Source organism: Arachis hypogaea, chromosome 17 (assembly GCF_003086295.3).
Source record: "Arachis hypogaea cultivar Tifrunner chromosome 17, arahy.Tifrunner.gnm2.J5K5, whole genome shotgun sequence".
NCBI classification, from domain to species: domain Eukaryota; kingdom Viridiplantae; phylum Streptophyta; class Magnoliopsida; order Fabales; family Fabaceae; genus Arachis; species Arachis hypogaea.
In genome coordinates, this window is record NC_092052.1 from 32,162,964 (window position 1) to 32,190,422 (window position 27,459).

Genomic DNA, 27,459 nt, shown 5'->3' on the forward strand with positions numbered 1-27,459 from the left:
ATAGATTCATATACAAGACTCCCTACATAATAATTCAACATAATATACGTATAAAACATACAATTCCTATCCCTCTTACAAACTTGTAATAACAAGGACGAGGGGAGAAAATAATCTAATTAATACAATAGCATATAAACCAAACGTAGTATAACTCTTCTTAATGCTTATTCATCTGGTTCCTGAAAAGGTAAAGCTGTAGGGGGGTGAGAACCTAACCACACGGTCTCACCACGGAGTTTCAAAGTTGTCATAAGAAGATATTCAATAAGAAAATTGTTTTCAGATTTTGTGATGATCATTGCCTTATGAATCCTTTTAAAATCCAATAGTTAATCGTTCAAAACCTTTTCAAAGAAAAAATGTTTAATATTTTCAGAAATCCAAAGTCTTTCCTTTCTCATAAGCAAATCTCAATCAGAAACCAACCACGCAATCAAACAACACAGTCATTAATTCAGCACCAAAATCCAATCTCAAATGTAACACGCCAGGACAAAAGCAGGCAAGACAGACAAGGAAAGCACAAGTAGGAAGCAGCTACAGCAAATAGTTCAAGTAGCAGTTAAGAACAGTTTAGCAATTAGGCAAACCAAAACAAGTTCAAACCCAAGCAAAGCATACAAATGCATATGATGCATGCGTGTCCTATGGCTGATGAGGTTCATCTGTCGGTTATCCAGCCAACCCGACAAGTCTGAATTGTCCTTAGACTGTCCCCCGACGTGTATCCCCAAGAGTCTATGCATAGTTTTTTTCTCAAATAATTAATATTGCTCAATGGGGGTAACATTCCCGGGAATTTATATAGTGCCCGGTCACACTTACGTCGTAGGGTCAACAGAGTATCGAGTTTTCAACCTGGTACACGTGGTGGCAAGCCACGGCACTTAATCCAGGGAACCTCATATCTCAGATATTTTAAATTCATAAGCCATATGAATAATTCAAAGATCATATCTCAACATTCTCAACGTCATAATCATTCATCAATCCAAATCTCATTTCCAAATTCATTCAAAAACCATATTTCAAAGAAAATCCTCATCAATCCTCATCATCCTTCTTTCCATCCCGTTCATTAACAATCCTAATTCAAAACACAATTCTTTCTTTAATAAATAAATCAATCTTAAAGCATATAATGTTTAAAAACAAATCTTTTTGATTAGTTACTTCAAATAAAACTTCCAATTTTATAAAATTTCGGCAGCATCTCCTCTAAAACTTGGACACTGTCACCCTTTTCGGGTCCCATCCAAACATTTCTCAAACATTTTCCAAATCTCAATCATTTTCCAAGATTCAACTAGTTCCAATATCAAATTATTTTCAAAGCGAATAAGTGCCCATAATAAATTTCTTTTTAAAATCGAACCAGCTCAAATACTAAATCATTGATAAAGTCATTTATAAAGTTACTAACTCAAAATTAAACCATTTCCAAAGCTAATCCAGTTTCATATTCCAAATCATTTCCAAAGACAATTCCTTTACATTATCAACAATAGCTTCAAAACCAAGAAAAGTCATTTTTCATAATAATCAACTAAATAACCTTTCAAACTAATTTCTTTTCAGCAATCACAAACTACTCAAGCAATCAAGCAATCAGTCATTCAGTCCAGTAAACAACCACATTTAGAAGACAATCATAATCACAAGCATATGTTCTCTCACATTAATATCTATTTATCACAACTCTGTAGTATAAATTAGATTTTAAGAAAAATCCCTACCTCAATAAGTCGAAACTATAGACCAAACACGTCATCGAAACTCTTTTCCTCTCGGCCCGACATTGGTAACAATCGCAATCACAGCTCCATGGTGTCCGTACCCACAGCAGTAACTTAAATTCGCCAACGTGCAGCAATCGGACCTCGATCCTAAAGCATTAACGTCGCAGAGTCTTAACAACATATAATAGAACAGCGACTGACAGAGTTCGAAATTGAAATAAGGAATAGCTTACCGTACTAAAGAGGAGCGACTAAACCAGCCGCCATGACAACAATACTCGCTACAATTAACGGCTCACAGCAAAGGCGGCAGTAGTAGAATCGTAGCTCCGACAGCGGCGTACAACAGAGCAACTCGCGATAAACAATCCTTGGCACAAACAACCTCAACAACAACTCTTATAGTAACTAGGATTTTGACCGACAATAAGAGAAAACCAGAACATGGCTAGGGTTTACCAAGAAGGTGGTGCCTCCAGTGGCAGTTTTCGGCGACCAGAGGTACGGCGGTTGAAGCTTCATCGACGGTGACTTGGCAGTGGCTTGAACGGCTTCTCCCCTGTGCACGTGATGAGCGGATAATTTATACGCTTTTTGGCATTGTTTTTAGTATATTTTTGTTAGTTTTTATTAGTTTTTAAATAAAAATCACTCTTCTGGACTTTACTATGAGTTTGTGTATTTTTCTGTGATTTCAGGTATTTTTTGGTTGAAATTGAGGGACTTGAGCAAAAATCTGATTCAGAGGCTGAAAAAGGACTGCAGATGCTGTTGGATTCTGACCTCCCTGCACTCAAAGTGGATTTTCTGGAGCTACAGAAGCCCAATTGGCGCGCTCTTAATTGCGTTGGAAAGTAGACATCATGGGCTTTCCAGAAATATATAATAGTCTATACTTTTTCCGAGATTTAATGGCCCAAACAGGCGTTCCAAGTCAGCTCAAGAATTCTGGCGTTTAACTCCAAAACTGGCACAAAAGCTGGAGTTAAACGCCCAAACTGGCACAAAAGCTGGTGTTTAACTCCAAGAAAAGTCTCTACACATGGAAGCTTCAATGCTCAGCCCAAGCACACACCAAGTGGGCCCGGAAGAAGATTTCTGCATTAATTACTTATTTCTGTAAACCCTAGGCTACTAGTTTTCTATAAATAGGACCTTTTGCTATTGTATTTGACACACGATATATACTTTTGATCTTGTGCTACCTTAGACACGTTTGGGGCTGGCCTCACGGCCATTCCTGGACCTTGTTCTTATGTATTCTCAACGGTAGAGTTTCTACACACCATAGATTAAGGTGTGGAGCTCTGCTGTTCTTCATGAATTAATACAAAGTACTATTGTTTTTCTATTCAACTCAAGTCTATTTCTTCTCCAAGATATTCATTCGTTCTTCAACTTGATGAATGTGATGATCCGTGACACTCATCATTATTCTCACCTATGAACATGTGCCTGACAACCACCTCTGTTCTACTAGAAATGGCTTGAATGCGTATCTCTTGGGTTTCTAATCTAAGATTGGAACCTTCGTGGTATAGGCTAGAATTATTGATAGCCATTCCTAAGATCCGGAACGTCTAAACCTTGTCTGTGGTATTCTGAGTAGGATCTGGGAAGGGATGACTGTGACGAGCTTCAAACTCGCGATTGTGGGGCGTGTGACAGAGGCAAAAGGATCAATGGATCCTATTCCGACATGATCGAGAACCGACAGCTAATTAGCCGATGTTGTGACAGAGCATCAGGACCATTTTCACTGAGAGGACGGGATGTAGCCATTGACAACGGTGATGCCCAACATAAAGCTTGCCATGGAAAGGAGTATGAATGATTGGAAGAAGGCAATAGGAAAGCAGAGGTTCAAGGGGAACAAAGCATCTTCATACGCTTATCTGAAATCCACCAATGAATTACATAAGTATCTCTATCATTATTTTATGTTTATTTTCATCACCTTAAACTCCATAACCATTTAAATCTGCCTGACTGAGATTTACAAGATGACCATAGCTTGCTTCAAGCCGACAATCTCCGTGGGATCGACCCTTACTCACGTAAGGTATTACTTGGACGACCCAGTGCACTTGCTGGTTAGTTGTGCGAAATTGTGACAAAGTGTGATTCACGTTTGAGAGCTCCAAGTCTTTGGCGCCATTGTTGATGATCACAATTTCGTGCACCAGCGTGCTCTGCTTGACGGCGACGGACTCAGAGGCGGCGGCGACAGGGACCCGCGGAGAAAACAACGGACGCGAGGGCAGGGCTTCTCCTTCCTCGCGCACGCTCCCTGCAACGGCGATGATAGCGATTCGGGATGAGGGCGACGGCGGCGGCAACGACATCTGAAGGTGGCGGCGTGCTTCTCTGCTCCCTCAACTCCACACACTCTCTCTCCCTTGGATCTCCCTCCTGATGGCACAGCGGCGGCGACGGTGGCAATGATGCCCACCGGCGCCGTCTCCCTCTCTTCCCCCTTCTGCCCCCCCTCTTTTCCTTTCCCATTTTCTCCCTTTTCTTTCTGCCGTTTCTTTCTTTCTCTCTGCCTGCTGCGTATGTGTTTGGGGAAAGGGGGGATAGGGTGAGTGCTGATGAGTGGCGGTGAGTGTGGGTAAGGATTAGGGTAAAATTAAGGTTAGGGTTTGCGTATGAAATTGGGGATTTTGGGATTTATTTGGATTTGGTTAATTTCAATTAAATTAGGGTATATAGTGTTAATTTAAAATCTAATTTAATCCTCAAAATTATTTTAAAATATTATTTGTTGTATTAAAATACTAATTAATTTGAAATCAAATTCTTTAATTGAATCTATAAGATAATAAGATTTATTTTCTTTATTTCTAAAACTTAAAGTATTAAATCATAGAAATATCAATTATTTAAATTAAATCACATAAAAATTTTTGTCATTCCATAACTACTAATTTTGTAATTTAAATATAGAAAATAATTCAATAATTATAAAATTAGGTAAAATTCTAATTAATTATCAAAACCTGATTTAATTTTTGATTTAATTAGCTTTAATAAAATAAGTTCTGAAATAGAATTTCTAATGAATAAATGAATTGAAATTAATTCATAATAAGATTTATTTAAAAATTCTGGGTCTTACACTTTCCCTATGGTGGAACATAATATCTAACTGCACATCCATCTGCATGGTTCAAAAGAATTTATTTTAATCAACAGTAACACACACTGATAACTTTAAGACTGTTTTCATCAATAACATTCATAAAAGCCATAGAAAATATCATTAAAAAAACATGATCACTCATGCGAAGGTGCTGATTCTTCCACCATTAGAACAGAGCATAAAAGAAACCCCTAAAAACAGTCCCACAAAACATCAAAACAAAATCCTAACACACTTAATCATGATCAACAACCATCACAGCATTCCATTAAATTTGAAAAAAAAAATTTTTTGATCCTCACTAACCTCAGTGATGACACAGAAGATCCCTGTAGTGGCAAACTAACTCTTCCGATAGTTGCACAGCGAACGTTGTGTTCCAATGGTCTCGACAAATCCTATTGCAGCAACTTGTTGCTACTTTGGGTCACTCATGGAAGAGAAGCTTTTTTTTTCTCTGCATCACTCATGGAGAAGTAGAAGATGAAGAGTAGAAACAAAAAAGGGTGCCTAACGTTTTATTTCCCATTACTTACAAACGACGTCGTTCAAAGGGAAGTTTAGTGCCAAATTAGAAACGACGTCATTTCATTCTGTCCAGCGTGGCAAGAAATGGCTACGTCATTGACGGCGTTAGTGCTCCAGTGACGGAAATTAGGAGAAGGACTAACGTGGTGCATTTTTTTGAATCTGGGGGACTAATTTAGTGCAATTGGGATCTCGAGAACTAAATCAGTGCAACTAGCCAATCTCAAGGACCAAAGTAGGGCTTAACTCATGTAAATTGAATCAATTGGATTTGATTTATCTATAATAGTAGTAGATCAAATTAATTAGATTCGATTTACTATATATATGTTGCAGAAGTAGTAAATTAAATTAACAAATTGATTTATTACATAAACATGTAAATTGAATCTAGTTAATTTAAATCTTTTTATATATATATTTTTTTAAATCTAAATAGGAAATATTTTTTATTGATATTTATGTTTTAAAATTAATATAAAAGAAGGCCAATTATAAAATACAGATTTTCATATACAGATATTTTTTTAGAAGGATATAATGATGACACGTGGAATAATGTTGGTAGGTGGGGAAACAACTTGCAGATATGGTTCAGAGAGCTTGAGAGCGTGATGGAAGGGTTAAGAGGCAAGCCATGCTGCTGACATTGGCTTGGCTTGGATATAGTGGAAGTGGATCTTTAAATATTTGGCCCAGTAATGGAGTATTGGACTGTAGATATTTCATTGTTTGGCTTTATTATTGGATTGTTGTGTTTTTTCTTTTTTATTGAACTTCCTTAGGTGGTTCGGTCTCCAAACCCTCATCATAAATACTTTAGAAACTAGGGGTGGCAAAGCGGCCGCCACGCTTAAACCCGCCGCGCCTTATAAACGGCCCCTCCAACTAAAATGGGTTCAAAATGTTAGTCCGTCCTGCTTTATGGCGGATTGGCGAGTCGGCGGGCTAGTCCGCTTGACTTTTTTTTTTTTAAAAATAAAATTCATTAAAATTAACTAAAAATAATAATTAAAAAATTAAATACAAATAAAAAATAGTCAAATTATAATATAATTTTTTTATTATCTTTTTTTTAATTTTTAACTTCAATGAAATTGTTCAAAATAATATTTGTCAATAGAACTATTTTTATTTTAAAAAATAAGTCACATAATTCGAACAAATATACAAAATTGTAAAATAAAATAAATAAAGTTAATAACTAAAAGAAGAATAAAAACAAAAAAAAGTGTTTGAAAATTTTATAATTATTAATTTATAATAATAATCACTCTTTTATTTAATAAAAAAATAAATAAATAAAAATCTTTGGCCCGGCGGCCCGCCCCACCTCACCCGCCAAAACCCGCCAATTTGGCGGTACGGGTTTGACGGATTTTTTTAATTTGGCGGGCTCCAAATTCTAACCCGACCCGCCCTTTTTAGCGTGTTTAGCGAATCGGCCCGATGGGTTCAACCCGTTTTGCCACCCCTATTAAAAACTATTGGACTGTGATGCTGAGTCTTCTTAAATAGTTTTTGAACCATTAAATATTTTTGCTAACCAAAAAAAAGAAGAAGGCTTGGTTGATTAACACTAATGGTTCAATAACATCATGTTATTAATATGAAAATATTTTAGAAACTATTTACATGTATAAATTAATTTTAGTATATAGTCAATTTTGAACATACCAATAATATGATTGAAATAGTTATTATTTAAATTGAATTGAATTATCTCGATTAATTTTTTTTAAAAGTTTTAAATTTTAAAAACAATCTTTTTTTTAATTAATAGTTATGTGGTGTAATATATATCTTTGTGTGCGTGCGTGCGTAAGCATTTAACGAAGAAAGAAGAAGATCAATATTTTAACAAAACTAATAATTAATCTTCTGGAAGGAAGAAGATAGAAAAATAAACTTATTTTTTATGTCATAAATATTATAATAAAAATATATTTTCAAATTGAGTGAGAGATAATCAATATCTATTTTATCTATTTTATTATATAAAAATCGAATTTCTGCGTTTAATGATGGAGCTGACGTGGCATGCTTTTGAGAGTGTTTTCCGATTTATTTCTTTTAACGCATTAAATACAAGTTATTACAATAAACTAATTATATCAACTAATTGATTTGATTAGATATTTAAATATCATATAATTTATTATAATTTATATCAATTTGATTTAGTAGTATTTCCTAATTTATTTATTTTAATATTCTGTTAGTATTTTTTAATTTATTTCTTTTAATTTATATTCTCATATATTCTATTTATTATCTATTCTATTATATAAAAATTAGGTTTCTGCACTTAATGATGGAATTGACGTGAAATGCTTATGGGGGTGTTTAGCAATTTGTTTCTTTTAACTCATTAAATACAATTTATTATGATAAATTAACTATATCAACTAATTAATTTGATTAGATATTTAAATATCATATAATTTATTATAATTTATATCAATTTGATTTGGTAGTATTTTTTAATTTATTTCTTTTAATGTTCTATTAGTATTTTTTAATTTATTTTTTTAATTTATTAAATCAAATTAATTATATTAATTATCTGTATTAATTAATTAGATTAGATTAATTAATTAATCATTAAAATAATAAATCTATGAATAAAATAGGTTCTCGAGATATTTTTTACTAATAATTAAATCAAATCAAATCATATTTATTGAGTTAAATTTAAATCATGTGAATTAAGGACTAAACGAAAATAAGATGATTTTTTAATTATTCAAATTGAATGCAATAAATAAAATTAATTTTATTAGATAATCATGGTCTTCTGTGTTCTATATATAGATAGTCACAAAAAATTATAAAAATCATCATTTTTATTGCTTTTGCTGTTTTAACTTTTTTTTTTTATGTATAAATGTACTCAAAATGAGAAGGTATGAATGAGTGTTTCATTAATTGTTTGTTTGATAAATATTATAGTCTGAAAATGTCTCAATTTAGGCATTCTACCACTATCGATGGAAGTTGAACCTCTAATAATTCAGGGGACCATGATATTTTTTATAGTATTACATAGAAAAATATTTTTTAAACTGAATATACCCATTGTAATTAATTTTCTTTGTCAATATGTTATCTTTTACCTAACAAATAATATCCATATTGTATTATTTTTATCATAAGTCATATATAATTGATTGATAATTCTATATATAAAAATACTCATGTAGTAACTAAATACCATATTGTTATCTCGCTAAAATTAATTCTCCTAGTATTATGCGAATATATAGTACTATCAGATGAAAATTGATTAGATTACATTTATTTCCAACGAGGTAGATGATATTTTAGGCCTAATCACAGTCCGAGTTGATGAAATTTTAAAAAATGCTAACAATACAAATACTTTTTATTTTTAATACCTAATAATAAATATAAAATTTAAAACTAATATTGTTTCATACAAAATTATAAAATGTATAACATATTCAAAACATATCCAATCCGTATTAACTGTTATTATTTATTAGTTACGTTATGACAAATATGGTTATTAAAAAAGATTAAAATTAACTTAAATATACACAATATTATTTCATGCTTTTTATTTTTAATTTATTATCATAAAAAGTCATACATATTATAAGAGAACCTCATCTTTTTACCAACGGTTCTTTCATTCAATAGTTTCTATAAAAAGAAAAGACATAATAATATTGTGTTTGGCAAGAATATATGGGATTTTAAAAAGTTAAAGCATAAGTTTAATTCTTAACATATTCGTAGATAAAGTGCAGAGTAGATAAAAAGACAGCTAATAAAAGAACAAATGGTTAAAGCTTCCTTAATACTAACAATCGTAGTGTATGATAGGTGTTCTATAACTTTTTTGGATTTGATTGTTTCTTTATTATTATAAGGGTTAAGTACTGAAATCGTCCCTAAGGTAAGTGGCGAAAATCAAATTCGTCCCCGACATTTTTTTGCTTTTAAATCATCCCGAACGTTCAGAAACACTTTAAAATCATCCTTTCCCAAATTTTTGGACAAAAATACCCTTGACTATTAATAAAAATAAAAAAAAACCCTACCCCCACCCTCACCCATCAGCATCTCTTCGCTTCTCTCTCTCCCCCCCAACCCCCAATTTCCCTTCCTCCTACACCCACCCCCAAACCCCACCCCCAAATCCCATCTCATCCCATCATCATCAGTTCCCACTCCCTCACCCCCATCACCGTCGCCCCCTCACCCCCATCACCGTCACCCCCTCACCCTTTCACCGCCACCGCCTCACCCCCTCACCGCCGCCGCCCCTGCGTCCAACCCGCCGCCGCTCCGCGTCCAACCCTCCTGCTGCACCGTGGGTCCAACCCCCCGCACCGCACCGCACTATCGCACCACCGCTTCTTCTTCTTCTTTTTCTTTTTCTTCTGTGAACTGAATTTGTTGAATCTGTGGACTGGATTTTTTGTAAAATTTGTTGTGCATGTTTGAATTTTCTGTTGATGATGATGATGATGATGATGATGATGAACATGAAGAGAGGGGCATGAGAAGGGGGGGAGGTATTACAGTGAGGGGGTGAGGGAGTGGGTGAAGGGGAGGTGGTGAGGGGTAGGGGGTGAGGGGGTGGAGGGTTACAGTGAGTGGGTGAGGGAGTGGGTGAGGGGTAGGGGTGAGGGGGTGGAGGATTACAGTGAGGGGGTGAGAGAGTGGGTGAGGGGGAGGCGGTGAGGGGTAGGGGGTGAGGGGGTGGAGGGTTACAGTGAGGGGGTGAGGGAGTGGGTGAGGGGTGGGGGATGAGGGGTGAGGGTTTACGGTGAGGGAGTGGGTGAGGGGGGGGGGTGAGGGGTGGGGGGTTACCGGAGTGGGGTTAAGGTGTTTGTGTTTGTGTTTGTGTTTGTGTCTGTGTCTGTGGTGGTGGTGGTGGTGGTGGTGGGGTGATGAAGGTGAAGAGGAGAATGATGATGATGAGGGTATTTTGGTCCAAAAATTTGGAAAAGGATGATTTTAAAGTGTTTCTGAACGTTCGGGATGATTTTAATAGCAAAAAAACGTCGGGGACGAATTTGATTTTCGCCACTTACCTTAAGGACGATTTCAGTACTTAACCTTTATTATAATATGTTGTTCTGTTTAATTTATACTAAAAAGACTTATGATTATCATCTTATCGTGGTAGTGTAAAAGTTGTAGGTATTATATTTACTTTGTATGTTCTTAAATCTCATGTTCTTGATGAAAATTTGTGACTGAGTAATTATTAAAAAAAATTGGTTTAATATCTATTTTATATTCTATTTAAATTATAATAGTGAGTAAATATTTTTTTTCAAAATAAATAATACGATTTTTTCATAAAAATAACGTTTAAATAATTGTGAAATTAGATTATACCATAGATGATGATAAATATTTTGGCATTAAATCTGTTATAAAACAAATTTTTAGGAATAGAATGTTGTATCATATAATTTAGTTATATTTTTCTTATCTTCAATCTATATTATTTAGATTGGTATATTTCTAAAAAGGGTTATTCAATTTTTTTAAATTATTAAATCAAATAAGTTACAAACTAATTAATTAGGTTGATTAAATATCTAGATATCTTATAATTTAATATAATTTAATTTATATAGATACATAATTTTTACAGTTTTATTATTTATTGTAATAAATTCTAGAGATAATTTTTGCAAGTTATAATTTATTTTTTACCTGCATATTCAACTTTTAAGAATAATTTTTTTAATTTTGTATTTATAAATAAATTGTTTTCTACTTTAATATATGAATATTTTTTTATGAATTTTTTTATTGCGCAATTCACTTTATCAAAAATAAATTAATTTATGAAAATTTAAACTTGAGTGCTTGCTATTGTTAAACTCAAACTTTAATTTATTTTGTCATATTATTATATAAATATTCAATTCTTTGATTAAACACTTATTTGATTACGAAATGATATTATATGTTATTTTTATATTGGCAATTAAATTTCAGTTACTATACAAATTTTATATTTTAGGTAATTGTATATTTTTTTTGTTATTTCAAAAATTATTATATAATTTTAAGATCATTTAATTATGTTTATTTTTTAAAAGTATTGTCATTATTGGAGAGTAACTAATGTTTGTGATAGTCTAAAATTGAGATATAAAAATATAAAATATTAATATACTAAGCTTTATATATGTGATTATAATTAATAATCATAATTAAAAGTCTTTATTTTATTTCAATTTGTTCAGGACATGTTTATCTTAAATTTTATTTCTTTATTAATTAGAATTTTTTTGTACATTTAATTGTCATTAATTTATATAAATTAAAATGTATAACTTAAAAAATATATACGTGTCTAAAAAATGAAAAAAAAAATTAGTAAAAAATTTATGTCATTTTAGCTTTTTTTTGGCATCATATCTTACATTTTTATTATAATTAAAAGTTAGAGGTAAATTATTAAATATAAATTAATAAAAAAATATAATACTTAATAAATTATCATAATCACATTTAAAGATATTTATATTATTTTCATATAATAAAAGTGATATGCTTCAAAAAATATTTATATATAATTTACAAACAAATATATGAAATATTTATCATAATTTTTATTTTTAATAAAAATATCATTGTATTAAAGTGAAGCATTTTAAAAATGTATAAATGAGATTTTCATTAAAAAAAAAATTAGAAGATAGCAAATGCAACTTTATTTTAATTTTATCCTTAATATTTAATTTTAATTTTACCTTTAGAGTTTCAATATGTTTCAATTATATTATTAGGGTGAACAACATTAATTATAACTAATCAATTATATTATTTGATTTGACTAAAATTAAATAAATATTAAATTATTTAATAAATAAAAAATAAAAAATAAAATAAATGAATTTAATTTAAATTATTTTCTTATTATTTTCTATATCTATGAATCAGAATGTACTTTTATGTATTTTTATTAATAGTTCTTAAAAGAGTTACTATTTTATTTACTAACATTTTAAATTTTTTTATAATATTTTCATAAAACTTGATTAATTAATAGGTTCTTCTTCACAATGTTTTTCTTGAATTTTTTAACAAAAATATATCTTAATTTTTGTCTTTCATATATTCATTAATTATACTAATTTTTTTACAGTGTACTTTTATCAACTACATGCATTGTTTTTCTGTCTTTTTTTAAGGTAGTGAACCTAAGTCGAATTTGGGACCCTAACAATGGATTTTAGTTGATCTTGCTTGCATTGAAGTCTTATTAGGCCCAAATATATCTTAGATTAATATTTTAAGTCATTGTTATAGCAAATACTATACTATTTAATATTATAACACTTAGTATATATAAAAGTTGGATATATTTATAAGATATTTTTTAATTCAAAATAAAAAAAATTAATTATCTCTTTTTTAGTTTTAAATATTATTTTCTAATGTAACGAAAAAGTGAAAATAACAATAATTACTCACATAATTAAAATAGATAATTTTAATATATATATATATATATATAAAGGATTATTATATATGATATATTTTTTTTCTTTTCTGTAATGACTATTTATATAATTTATTGAACAATTTTTTTATCTTAATATTTAATAAATTTAACATATAAAATATTATTTAACATACAAAATAAATAATTTAAGTCATTATCTAGGACAATAAGTATAATAGTGCAAATACTTATTTATTTATTAGTAGTGAAAAAATATGTAAATAATATAAATTGATATTTTTTTAGTATAAAAGCAATAATAAAGGTTATGAATTAAGTTAATTACATAATTAAAAATTATGAAGAATTTCTTAAATAATAATAAAAAATAAGATCACTATTTTCACATATTACAAAGTTTATGAAAAAAATTTTGGATAATAAATCAATCCTTAATAGATTATACATTAATTCTGTCAAAAAAATAAATAATTAATACATTGGATATTATTATTTACGTACTAATATATATATATATATATATATATATATATATATATATTATCGATTATTAAGTTTATAATTAATTTTTAATCTAATTTTTGGTAATTAAAATTTAAATGATTGAAATTATTAAATGCTCAATATTTTGTATTGAACTAATTTATTTTTTATTGAAATTAAAAAAAATGAGTTGTTAATCAATTCTAAATTTAAATTTAAATTTGAGTAAGAAAAAAAATATCTTAAATTTTATCTCACTAACTAGAATTAATTTTAAGATAAGAAATTATTTTGTACATCATATATATTGTAAAATAGTATGGTCATTTACTATTTTTTAATGGTAAATATTGTCAAATAAAATAGTGTAAGAAATTAGAAAAAATGTATTTACAAGTTTAGAAAATATTAATTTATTTTTCAATAGAATAAATTATATATTGAATAACAAAAGTTGTTATTGGTTTCTCTTCACACTAACTAATACTCAACAATGGTGTTTCGGTACACTATGTTACCAAGAAATATTAGTCGATCGATCTAATAGCTTTTGTAATGACATAAGTTTATGAATTTGAAAATTTAGAAATCATTTCATAAAATGTGAAGTTTTAACAAGCAATAATGCTGATCATATTGTTTTGACTTCAAGAATGAATATGATACCAACAAATAAAATTGTCCCAAGTAAATTTCAACAAAACAAAAGTCCATAAGTATTGCCATTAATGGAAAATTAATCTATTTTAAAGACAAATACAATTTTTTTCTATGGATTTCCTAACTCGGCAAGTCGATGACTAATCCACCACATATTGATGCTCTATTTATTAAGGGTCTGTCGCTAACTAATGGATTGTTATACACACAAGGCGAGATTCGAATTCTAAATACTTGTTTAAACAGACAAATGAGATAACCATTCACACAATCCAAATTGATTAAAACAAATATTAATTATTTTTAATATTTTTAAGTTGTAAAATATTTATAATAATAATAATTACTATAAATATTTTTCATTTAAATTTTAATAAAATTTTTTTATATAATTTTATATATTATTCCGTGCAGGACACGGGAACACATACTAGTTTGTTTATAAATTTGGTTTTTTTTTAATTCCTTTTTTTCCTTCAATTTGTTTCTCATGCCTTAATTTTCTCTTTTTTTTGTCAAGTACAAACTGCATAAAATTTCAAAATTAAATTTTGAATTGAAAAAAGTAATCATTTCTCTTTGCTTCAAAATAAATTTATTTAATTTTGTCTGTTGTTTATAAAATTATAAGTGTTATTTGATTGTTGATACTATGTTTTGTGATTTAATTAAATCCTACTATAATGTTAGAGATTTAGGTTAAATCATGAAGTGTAAATATTTCTAAAAGTTAAGAATTTAATAGAATTTGGATTCTGCTTACAATTTTTAAGATGAGTTTTAAGCTATATTCTTAAAAATATTAAGAAAAAGAAGTATATGCAAAGCAGCACGTATGTATGTGTGAGTGAGTGAGATTTACAAATCACAAAGAGAATTTGTAACAGTGGTGATATTATCAGCTTGTCATATTTTTATATGTGAATTAAAAATCTTTATATAATATGTATAATGTATTCAAAATTTTAACATGATAATATTTATTGATTGTCTTTTTTTGTGTCTTTAATTTTATTGGATCCAAATTATAATGAAATGCTTAAATTACGAGAAAAATGCTAAAATGTAACTATGGTACCACCACAAGAAAAAAGCAATAGTTTTAAAATATTTTGTACAGAGTATAGTAATCAAATCTTCAATTCTTTCTTTCCTCAACTGATGACGTTCTATTTCAAACCATTCATCAGATACAATGAATAAGAAAGGAAAAACTATACAATGAATAAGAAAGGAAACTAGAAAATGGGCTAAAATGTTACTTGACCACCTTGTGGCATCCAAGTTGCACGAAAAGAATCTCTTTGCTTTCTGCTACTAAAAGCTGTATTGATCCCTATAACCATGAAACATTTTTTCCTTGAACTTGATTCAACTGTTTGTGTGTTTCCTGGTACATGAGAACCATTCATAAAAAATTCAGAACTTTACAAAGGTAACCAAATATTCACTCCAAAGCCGATATTATCTTACTCTGTTTCCTGCAATTCGTAAGTAGTAGGTTTAGCATCAGATTATTTTTGATAGATATGTAAGTAAATTCACAGCAAACAAGAACGGGCTTAGCTTACCTGATGACATATTGTGTATTTGAAACTTCAACTTAACTATAATTGAAATTAGGCTTTACAACCTTTGAACAAAGACAAATATTATGAAAGAAAAGTGTCACCATCACAGATTTTTCCCTCTAAATAACAAAACATGCAGCAAGAATTCATAAAGCCCGAGACTTAAGTTTAGAAATCTAGAGTTACATAAGGCAGAAAAAAAATTCGACTTAAACAAATATTGACTTGCATCGTAGACTTAATATTTAAAACAAAGTAGAGCCATTACATGACATTAGACTGTCGACAAAGCGACAGGTCAACCCTTGTGGTACAATCTTATATCAAAATTAAGCACTCTGAAATTAATAGCTTCAAGCCCAAAGGGATTTAACATGATGGAATATTATAACAAACCAAATCAAGTTCACCCCTACTACTATATACAAATCTAGAAAACTAAGATCCATTAATAACATTTTAACCATTGAATTATACGAGATATAAGCAGCACAAGTAGGTAATGAAAGAATTAGAGACTAGGAAAAGGGTAAAACTAACAGACTTACTAGATTTACATTACAATCCTCAGAGTTTAATTTGTGGAAGCAACTAAATATGGAAGGAAGAGTTGAACGTTAGACACTTGTTAATCACATCAGCATGACATTTTGAATACTATAAAATTGAACAAAGCAAAAACAATGAAATTCATACTTGTAGGAAAGTGTTCGACGCAGAATAAGAAAGACATCGTGGGTCTCAGTCAAAAGCTTGATTCAAGGCGTCAGCAAAATATTGCCGTCTGTTTTAAAAACTTCAGCCCCTTAGCGCCTCAGGATGGCAGATCGAGCCCCCTTCCATTCCGTGGCACGTGGCAAAGGTAATTGAAAACAAATCAAAACAATGAATAGGGGGGCTTTATGTCTCCAGGAAGCGAGAGGAAAGGCTTTCTGATTCCCTACTCCTCGCCAAGCCTGAAGAAAGGAGCAACCGAGACAACCAAGAACTTGGTACAAGAAGCCTACCCTCTCGGGTAGATAGGGCTCCGATCAGTATGGGGGGAGGGAATCTTTGGCTCTATCGAACATACAGGTGGCTGTTTGTTTTTGTGGTGATGATAGTCATAATTTAGTGTTTTTTCAGTTATGGACCAAACTAGAACATCCACAATTACCGATCGCGCTGGCAGCGGAAGCGTGAACGGCCATATGCAGGAAATGCAACGCCCATCAGGCTATGATATGAATCCGCGTCTTCGATCAATATCGGTTTCCAGACGTGATCCTCCGCGACGACACCACCACGGCAATTGTATCCCTCTCCTTGCAACCTAGGGTTTCATTTTTGGGGAGATCTTTGTTTTTACTTCACCTTCCATGGATACTGCTGAACCTGGTTTTTCCTTTTTTTCCATTCACACACAAAAAAAATTTCAGGTCCTTTTTGGCTACACAATCCACTGCTGCTAAAGCCTACTTCAACAAATCCACCAGCTTACATTTAAATCAAGTAAGTTTGGCAAACTGGCTCAGCCGCCCTTAAGACAGACAATCCATGCAAAACAGCACCAGGTGTCAATCCCATATTTATTCAAAAGGAATATCTGTAAATCTGTACTAATTTGCATATGTACCATAGATTGACCCATAAAAGAAATGTCAATAAGATATATAAATAGTAAATTTGATTCAAAAAGTTATGTGAAAGAGTTTTCAAACATAATTCAAAGATCAGTTCTGTCAAAGTAATAAACAAATTCAAAACAGGATTAGCATACCTTTCGATACTACTAATCCTTTTAGGTAGCATTTCTTTTGAGGTACTGAGACGGAGACTGAGAGATTGAGACTCAGTATCATGTTTGTTGGCCCAAAAACTAATACTAAAATTTCAGTCTTTGTCCCCAAAATTTCAGTATTTCAGTACTTCCAAAAAGTGGAAACACAAGGGACTAAAATTTTTGGGGATGGAGACGGAAACTTTAATAACATTTTATACCTAAAATACTCTCATTTCAATTAATTAATTTCAAATTTACCCTTTGAGCAAATTAAATTAGAACTTCATCCTTATTTCAGTCTCGGTCTCCCACTTTACGCTAAATACAATATTGAGACTTATTTTAATCTCTGTCTTTCAGCCTCTATCTCTCGGTCTTAGTCTCTGTCTCTTTTCCAAACGCTACCTTAAGGATGAAGAATGAATAACTTAATCATGAAACAAAACAATACAACACTTTAAAATAAAAGAAAATTTAGATTAAAAATCCATAGAAACATAAACAAAGCTCCCAATCCTTTAATAGAAGGATAAGTTACTCATGGAGAATTCAAAAACAAAACCATAGAAAGTGTGTGGAAGAAACTGAATAGCCTCTTTGTGAATATCATTTAAACCTAGGATTTTTTCTAATTCAAATTTCAAAAACTAAATTTTATCTAAATCAAAATAAGATAACTTCTAATAATTCAAATCCTAGAATTAAAATAGAATTAAATCAAATTCAAATCTAATTAAAATAGAATCTTCTTTAATCATCAAATAAGAATCACATCTCTGAGGCCGAGCATGTTGAAATCATTATTGGCATTGCACGTGGACTCACTGACGTGTAATTGGGCTTAGCTTTTTGGGCTTAAGCGTGTAACGCCAAGCAGTAGCGTTACACGCCTCTGCTTAGGCTGCTCCCAAGGCTTGGTTGCCCTCCAAGACATGGCATGCCTTCTTCATAATATGGTATGCCAGCTCCTTGCTTTCTTCAAGACGATGTTCTCACCCCTTACAGCCTTCTCTTTTCAGGATGGACGAGAAAGTTGATGAAGTTTTTGCTAAGTCCTTAGCTGTGCTGTTTCTGTTTGTATATATATTAGTCATAGTTTTTCCTCTCTTTTGTCATTAGAATTGTGTAAGAGGGATAGGAGTTGTATGTTTTGTATGTATATATTTATAAGTTACTTATATAAGAATTTTTGTACATATGTATATGCATGTTTATTTTCAAGTAAAAAGAACCTTTGGTTTCTCAAAGAAATAGCGATCTGGTATTCGAGTTAAAGGCTCCTGTTTTATTATTAAGTATAGAAGAAGTCGTAACAACCTAGCTATCAGAGTGGCGCAGTCGAAAGTGTGACATTCTGGTAGTAAGGATGTTACATTATGGTATCAGAGTTGTCTTTCCTATAGAGCTTGAGGAATGGACTGACTATGCTTCAGTTGCATACTCTGAGTGTTTGTCATGTAATAGTTCTTGTTCGTATTACAAGAGTTAGAGCTTTATGCACATGACTATCTACGGATTAATGTTGTTAGTTTATCATTGCATACTTCATGGTATCAAGTTTGACCAGCTTAAGACTAATGGTTTATGTATATGAGAGCACTATCGGGTTGTCATAGGCAAAATATAACTAATAAGTAACGCATATCGTGGGGTTTGGGGAACGTTAGAGGTTGCTTCTCGAGGTTACTCGGTTACGTTAGTTCTCTAGGACACGATAGGTGGACACGAAAGGTGAAGTTTGTAAGTGTGTGACGTCACAAGAAGTTGTGGGGCTTTGAATCACGCGAACAAGATTTTGTTGAAGTTTGGAAAGTTGAAACTCTGAAGTTAGTACGAGATCAGTGTGTAGACGTTAAGCACGTTGTTATAACCCCAACCTGTTTTATAACCTTTCGCCGCCTTGTTTTATCATCACATATTTGAATCATGTCATCTTTTACGTCATGCTTGCCTTGTAACTTTTGCTTTGCAATCGCACTTCTTCCCTTATATCTTTATGTCATATGAAAATCCAAGTATTTGAGACTATATATGTATACCTATGAGCTGACTTTTTGCTTTTTCCATAAGATGTTTAAAAGTAAAGTGTTGAGACTATGTAATATTTTGTGTATTACATTAATTTTCGAGGACGAAAACTTTTATAAGTGGGGTAGGATGTAAGATCCCAAATTTTTGAAAATTAGATAATAAATCATTTAATGATTTATTTTATTTATTTGAGAATATATTTTCAGAGATTTTTATATTAGTTGAGTACTTTCTTATTATTGATTTAAAATCTTTAATAATCGAAAAATAATGAGGATTTTATATACTTTAATTTGAATAATTATACTTTGAAATTTATTTTATGATTTTAAAGAAAATTAACTTGATTATCTCTAATTATTGAATTAGAGTATTTAGTTGAAAATAATTTGCAAGTTGACAATCAAATATTATTTTTATAAATTTTAGTATTAGATAAAAATTGGTTTTCAATTACTACTTTACCCCTATTTTTTTATTAAAAATACCTAATTTTATCCTAACCCTAGAAACTAAACACTCACCTCACCATCACTCACCCTTAGCCATCAACCCCACCCTTTCACCCACGCAAACACGAGAATAAGAAAAACAAAGAAAAGAAAGGAAAGAAGAGAAGGGAGCTGCAAACCAGAACGGAAAGAAGGAACGAGAGAGCCGCGCCGCCACTGCGCCATCATCACGCATCAAAAGAGAGAGAAAGCGCCGTCGTGTCCTGCGTGAGAGGGAGACCGTCGTTGTCGAGGTCTTCATCGTCGTCGTCAATGAAGGTTTGCGAATAGAGGGAAGACGCGTGAGAGGGAGCCATTGCGGAGCTACTATCGCCACTGCCAAAGGCTCTGCCATTGTTGCTACCGGAGAAGAATTCACCCATCACTGCCAGATCTGTTACTGCGGTTAGATCTATCACTGTCGCCATGCACATCATCGTCGGGAGACGACCAAAACACGATGGAGGGGGAGGAAGCTGTACCGTCATCGTTGCTGGGTTCACCGTCACTACCATAGTCTTCTGTCACCATCGCCGCCATTCTGGCTACCGAAAACCGTCGCTGGAGCCCCTGTCTTCTTGGGTCGCATTTTGGGTCTTGCGTGTTGAGTTTAGTTGCTGTTGCATGCGAAATCAAGCCAGAGCTGCCGCTACTCCATTTTCTCAGTTATTCATGAGTCCTGATAGAGTCTCAGTTATTGCATGTTGGTGAATTAAAGTTGCTACTATAGCTACGGATATCGTGGAGCTGTGGTTGCAGCTGCCACTAGTTGCGGGCCGAGAAAAAATGGTTTCTTTGATGCATTTGGTTTATGGGTTTTGACTATTCGAGGTAGGGGCACTTTTTCTTAAACTTATTTTACATTCAAAAATTGTTACTAGTCGATATTAATGCAAAAAATATATTTTTATAATTTTGTAAGTCTTATGGATTGAACTAAGTTGCCTTGAATGAATGTAATTGCTTGCTTGATTGGTTTATTAATTGATTGAAGATGTTTAATTGGGTTTTAGACTTGGTTTAAGGTTATTATGATGATGATTGGATTGTGGGTATTTTTAATTATTGAGTCGGCATTGTGGTAGTGAATGAAAGACTGATTTGAAAATCTGATTCGTATGCTTTATTGAGAAGTGATTTGAGATTTGGAAATTGATTTGATTTTGGAAATGAATTGAGATTTGGAAATGATTTGATATTAGAATTGGTTTGATTTTAGAAATGGTTTGATATTAGATTTGATTTTAGAAGTGATTTGTTATTAGAATTAGTCTGATTTTGGAAATGATGTGAAAAGAGTTTGAGAAATGATTTGGTTGAGACTTGAGAAAGGTGGCAAAAGTCTGAGTTTTAGAGGAGATGTTACCAGAATTTTATGAGAAATTGAAAGTTTTGTTTTTGTTAAAATTGATTAAAGAACTATTTTATTCAATTTTGATTTTACTAAGGAAGAAGTATGTTTTAAGGTGTTTTAGCAAATTTTTAAGAATTATTAAAGTCTGTTAAATGAGTTTTGAATCTTTTCAAAGGAATTTAAATTTTAAATGGTTTTAAAGGAAAAAGGATTTGAGAAAAATGTTTTGAATGGAGTGTTGTAAGAAAAGTGGGAATGTTTTGAAACTAAGAATGAAATGGATAAAAAGACAATGAATGTGATAAATTTGACGAATCCATATGATTTCTCACTTGTTGCATGTAATAGAGCATATATTCCGTTGATGAATCCATATTTGACGATATATTTTGGTTTGATTTGAGTGGATTTCATCACATAAACCCACATTTATTCATTTAAATAGCATACTTTTGTGTTTTCTCCCTAAATTGAGCTTAATTGTGAAAACATGCTATTTTGTGCTTAATTTAATCAATTTTATTCTACTTTCATTCCATTCGATGCTTTGATGTGTTTGATGAGTAATTTTAGGATTGACAAGGCTAATATGGATTGAAGAAGTGATGGAAAAGCATGCAAAAGTGGAGAAAGCATGAAGGAATAAAGTTTTGGAAGATTCAGCATCCGTGCGTGTGCACAGCGATGCGTGCGTACGCACAAGAGCGAGCTTGGCAACGCGTACGCGTGGGAGTGTATTTCGCCAGACGACGCGTACGCGTCACAGCTAGCACCTGACCTCATTAATGCAAATCGCTGGGGCGATTTCTGGGCCTCCAGAGCCCATTTTTGGGACTCTCTGAAGCTGATTCTTGCTATATAAAAGGAGGCCTCATTCTATGTGAGGGGGGGGGGGAGAAATTAGGGTTAGTTTAGCATTATGTAGGTTGTTTTCTAGAGAGAGAAGCTCCCCCTTCTCTCTAGAATTAGGATTTCTTAGTTTAATTTCTTGTAATTTCTACTTTCAATTATTGTTTTCATTTACTTTTCCTTGTCATTTATTATTATTGCATCTTTGTTCTTTCCTTCTATTTGTTATTTCATTTCTTTTGTCTTTTATGTTTATGACACTCTTGTTATTTTAATTTATGTTTAATGCAATTTATGTTTTCATGTCATTTATTGCTTTAATGAGTTGCTATCTTTACTTTTCTTACTTGGTAGATGTAGCATTTATTATTTCTTATTATTTTACCATGCTTTCCTTTTATGCCCACCAAGTGTTTGACAAAATGCTTGGTGGGGTTTTTGCCTAGTTTTTCACACTCTTGGTTGGAAAATTGGGTAATTGGGTGAAATTGAGTTGTGGATGTCCATTCTGCATTGTGTGAGGATTGTTAATTGGTTTGATTTTCCTTGACTCTAAGTGACCCACTAGTGTTGACTAGGACTTAGGGATTGGAATCAATTATGCCATTTTGACTTATCCTCGATGTAGGGTTGACTAATTGGGATTAATTCACACACAGTTACCATGTTTGTGGTCCACAACAAGGATAAAAATCCTTAATTACCCACTGCTTGCCAAGAGTCCTTTTTATCATTTAATTTCCATTTGCATCACTTTTACTTGCTTTCCATTTAATTTCATGCTTGTTTCATTTATTTCCATTTTAAATTCTTGTCTCTTTCAATCAAAAAACCCCAAAAATCCCCATAGCCAATGATAACAACATTTCATTGCAACTCCTAGGGAAGACGACCCGGGAGTTTAAATACTCTCGGTATATAATTTGTTTTGTATTGTGACATTCTTAGAATTAACATTTGATTATGAGAATTCATTATTGGTTTGGACTATGCTACTAACGAATTGATTCTTGATTCTAAACCGACGATAAATCTCTCATACATCATCCGTCTAATGGTGACAGTGCACTCTCCCTCTAATGGCCAGCCGATGTGCTGAGATGTTAGTGCGCAACCTAGAGATAATGTCCGAGTTAGCTACCGGATGTGTCAAGTTCTGGCAGTTTAACCAACATGTGAGCTCACGGCCAATAGGACAATCATGCATCATACTGCATTTGTTTGCTATTTATTTGGGTGTGCTTAAGTGTTTTGGTTGCCTATCTGATGAATTCTATCTAACTGTTAATTGTGTTACTTGTTGTAACTGTTCTCTAATTGTGTTTGCCTTGTATTGTTTGTGCCTGTGATTAATTCTGTCTTGAGACTGAGTATTGGTGAATGAATTGATGCTTTTGATGATAGTGTGGTCGTTATATGTTGGGCCGGAGGCCGGGATTTGTTTATATGTTGGGTCGAAGGCTGAGAGTTGTTATATGTTGGGCCAGAGGCCGCACTTGATTATGTCATGGGATATTATTTGAGCTTTGAAAATTCTTATAATTAAAGAAGAAAACTTTGAATTTTGGATAAGTAAATGTCGCATTTAAAAAAAAAAGATTCGTAAGATGAACGAAGATTTCTGTTTTCAAAATTCCATTCTTCTTTTTTTTAGGTATCCTCTTATAACAATTCTTAAACCATCTACTGAGAACCTATACGGACGATGTTCTCACCCCCTACAGACTTTTTTTTTTCAGGACAGACGAGAAAGCTGATGAAGTTATTGCTAAGTCCTTAGTTGTGCTATTTCTGTTTGTATATATATTAGTCATAGTTTTTTCCTCGCCTTTGTCATTAATTGTGTAAGAGGGATAGGAGTTGTATGTTTTGTATGTATATAATATTTATAAGTTACTTATATAAGAATTTTTGTATATATGTATATGCATGTTTGTTTTCAAGTAAAAAGAAGGGTTAAGTACGATTTTAGTCCCTAAGGTATAGGCCAAAAACCTTTTTCGTCTCCAACCTTTTTTTGTATACAAAATTGTCCCAAGATTTAAAATCGTCCTTTTTACTTAAAATTTTAAAATTTTGTACCAAATTAACTATGACAAAAAAATTATAAAATAAAAAAAAAAGAAAAATAAGAGAAGGAGAGTATTTTTGCTCCTGCGAAAGGGGAAAGGAAGAAGAAGAAGGGGTAAAGGAAGAAGAAGAAAAAGTTATCCACGATCTACCTCTGTCTCTGCTTCCGCCACCAAAAATTTAAAACCAAATTAAACCTTATGGATGATTTTAAAACCAAGTTAAACCTTAGGAACCATTTTATATTAAAAAAAAGGAGGGAATGAAAAAAATTTTTGACCTATACCTTAGGGACCAAATTCGTACTTAACCCTAAAAAGAACTTTCAGTTTATCAAAGAAATAGTGATTCAGTATTCGAGTTAAAGGCTGCTGTTTTATTATTAAGTATAGAAGAAGTCGTAATAACCTAGCTATTAGAGTGGCACAGCCAGAAGCGTGACATTCTAATAGTAAGGATGTTACATATGGTCCAGTTTACCACATGGTTGATAGATTGTCGAGTTTCAATTATAGAAACCACCTTTTCCATGACCATTTTTTCCACCAAATTAGTCTCCTCAGCCTCCATGACCATCTCTAAAACCAATAAAATTAGAGTTATGCATAACAATGTAAGCTAAGAGTGACAAGTCCAAGAGACACTTCGCATTGCCTTTAACCTTCTCTTCATGAGTCATGAGGTCAACCTCAAACTTATGAACAAAGTGTGGATCTATTTTGGTATTAATAGGGGATACAAATTCATCGTATTTGCTAAAGTATATAGACAAATGTACTTGCTAAGGCTTGAAAGCAAAGAATGTACATGTCCATTGGCTAAAAGGTACTAGTCATGTTTTTATTTTTAGGCTCAACTTAAAGTAGCAAAATGGACTATTCAAATAATTATAAGGAGATGGGATGCCACAAAATTATAGTAGAAGTAGACAACTTGCACACAAGAAAAGCTATTAACAAGAAAGAAGAAGAAAAATACATACAATTTAAATATCATTAGAGATATTGTGGAGTTAGCATCATAATTTCAACAATTCACTTGTAATTAACAGTAATGGTTATGGTTAGAGAGAGCGTAAGGTGGGAAAACACGAGAAAGGATAGGGAGTGAGTATTGCATCAACATCAAGGAGATCCAATGATTTGGATCCGAGAGGAGTACATACGAGTATAGATGAAATCTTTCTCTATTTTATGGATAGTTTATTAGAGAATATTTTAAAAGGGAAAGGGATTATTTGTTGGGGATACCAAGTATAAGCCAGAAATACAGGACCATAGAGAAGTAGGAATAAGAGATCTAAAGAATATGGAAGAGAGGGTGAAGACCAACAATGAATTAGAACCTAAAAGAATACGTAGGGAGGGATAGAGAGAAATCTAGTGAGGCAGCAACTGAGGAATTTTAGGATAACTAATGTGGGAAACATCAGAAAAGAATGGATGACCAAAGATTGTTGAGGGATTCTAGCATTGAAGCAGAACTTTTAGAATATGTGGTCAGGGCTTGAACAATTTCATAAAACGGAAGCGTATAAGGTATTGTTGAAGTTTAAATTTTTTGTTTATGAAAAATAAGCTGTTACCACCAAGAAAGTGGATTTATTATAGTTATGTTATAATGTGTGTGTGTGTGTGTGTGTGTGTGTGTGTGTGTGTGTGTGTGAGAGAGAGAGAGAGAGAGAGAGAGAGAGAGAGAGAGAGAGAGAGAGAGAGAGAGAGAGAGAGAGAGAGAGAGAGAGAGAGAGAGAGAGAGAGAGAAAAGAGTTGGTTTACAAGAGTGTGACTTGAATATTTTGGAGTGCCTGTTTATGCATGGTCATTTGAGAGTTTGAGACATTTGCATGAATAGGGAGACAATGAGAAGAGGAAATCAAATGTAACAAATTGATAGAGTCACGTAAGTCATTTAATGTCGGAAAAGTATATATTAAATCTTGTGTTATAAAAGTTATCAATGAATGGGTAAATCTCTCTATTAGCATGCAAAGATATGACATCCTGATAAAAGAGATTGGGCATGAGATATATGGCATTGGGTGCTTTTAGAGATGAGAGTGGGAGAGGATGCTGAGTCAGATACCATGGTCTCAAAAGTAGCCAATGAGCTAGCGAATGATGCAATTATTAAAGATGGAAGAAGATAGACCTAGCAACGACTGAGTGGGTTCTGACGGTAAAGATGATTGTAGAAGGGCAAGATGGAAAAAGGAGATAGGAGGTAGGAGGGTAGGAAGGTAATTTTAAAAGAAGATTTAAATGAATGAAAATTTTTTAATTCAAATTGGAACCTCATTTTACGATAAAATTGTAGGAGGAGTAATTTTTTTATCGAGAGACAATTCTAATTTTATATCTTCTTTTAAACTAGTTGCATGATACTTATTGTCTATTCTTTGTATGTTCTCTCAAAATTGGATATAGTGATCGATGCATAACTATTTAAAATATGTGAATTTTTTGAAACATAAGATTTGGTAAATTTAAATAATTTTTTTATTTCAAAAATTATAAATCAAATTCAATCTATACTGCTTGAAAATTGAATTGAATTGAATTGGATGATATATATTGTCTATAAAAAATATTCAATCCAAACTACACTGTAACTACAATTAGTATTTGGATCGGATGAGTTTTTAACTCAAAATTGATTCAAATTGCAATGTAAACACCTATAATCTATGAATAACTATTTAGAATATATGAATATTTTGAAACATGAGACTGAAAAAATTTAAAATATAACATTATCTTTTTTTATTTAAAAACCTACAAAACTAATCAAATCCAAACCGTTTGTAACTGGATCAAATTATCTCTAAAAAATCATCTATTTCAAACCACATTATTTGCTCAAAACATATCCAAATCACACCACAAACACCTCTAGCAGGAATAAGATTATTTTTTAAACTTCGTCAACAGGTATAAAAGACATAGTACGAATATCTTTTACAAACTGGGAAGAGCGATAAAGAACTGACTCTTTTGGTTATTGATGATAATGTCGAAAATGACATTACAATTAGACACAACTATAAGTGACAGGTCTTGTTATAGGATAAAAATTTTGGTGTATATTATCATGTTTGTTCGGTCTTTACATAGAATTATAACTTGTTTTTCTTTTGAAACTATGCACTGTTTTACTGTGTTGATATTTTTTCTTTAAAAAGAATATACCAATAACTTTTGATAGGGATGCAAATTATGCAACAAAATTGTATAAAAACCTAGATTTAAGTATACATGTTGTCACACCCTAATATTCAAATCCTTATGTTCGAGTCATAAGTCAATGATAATAAG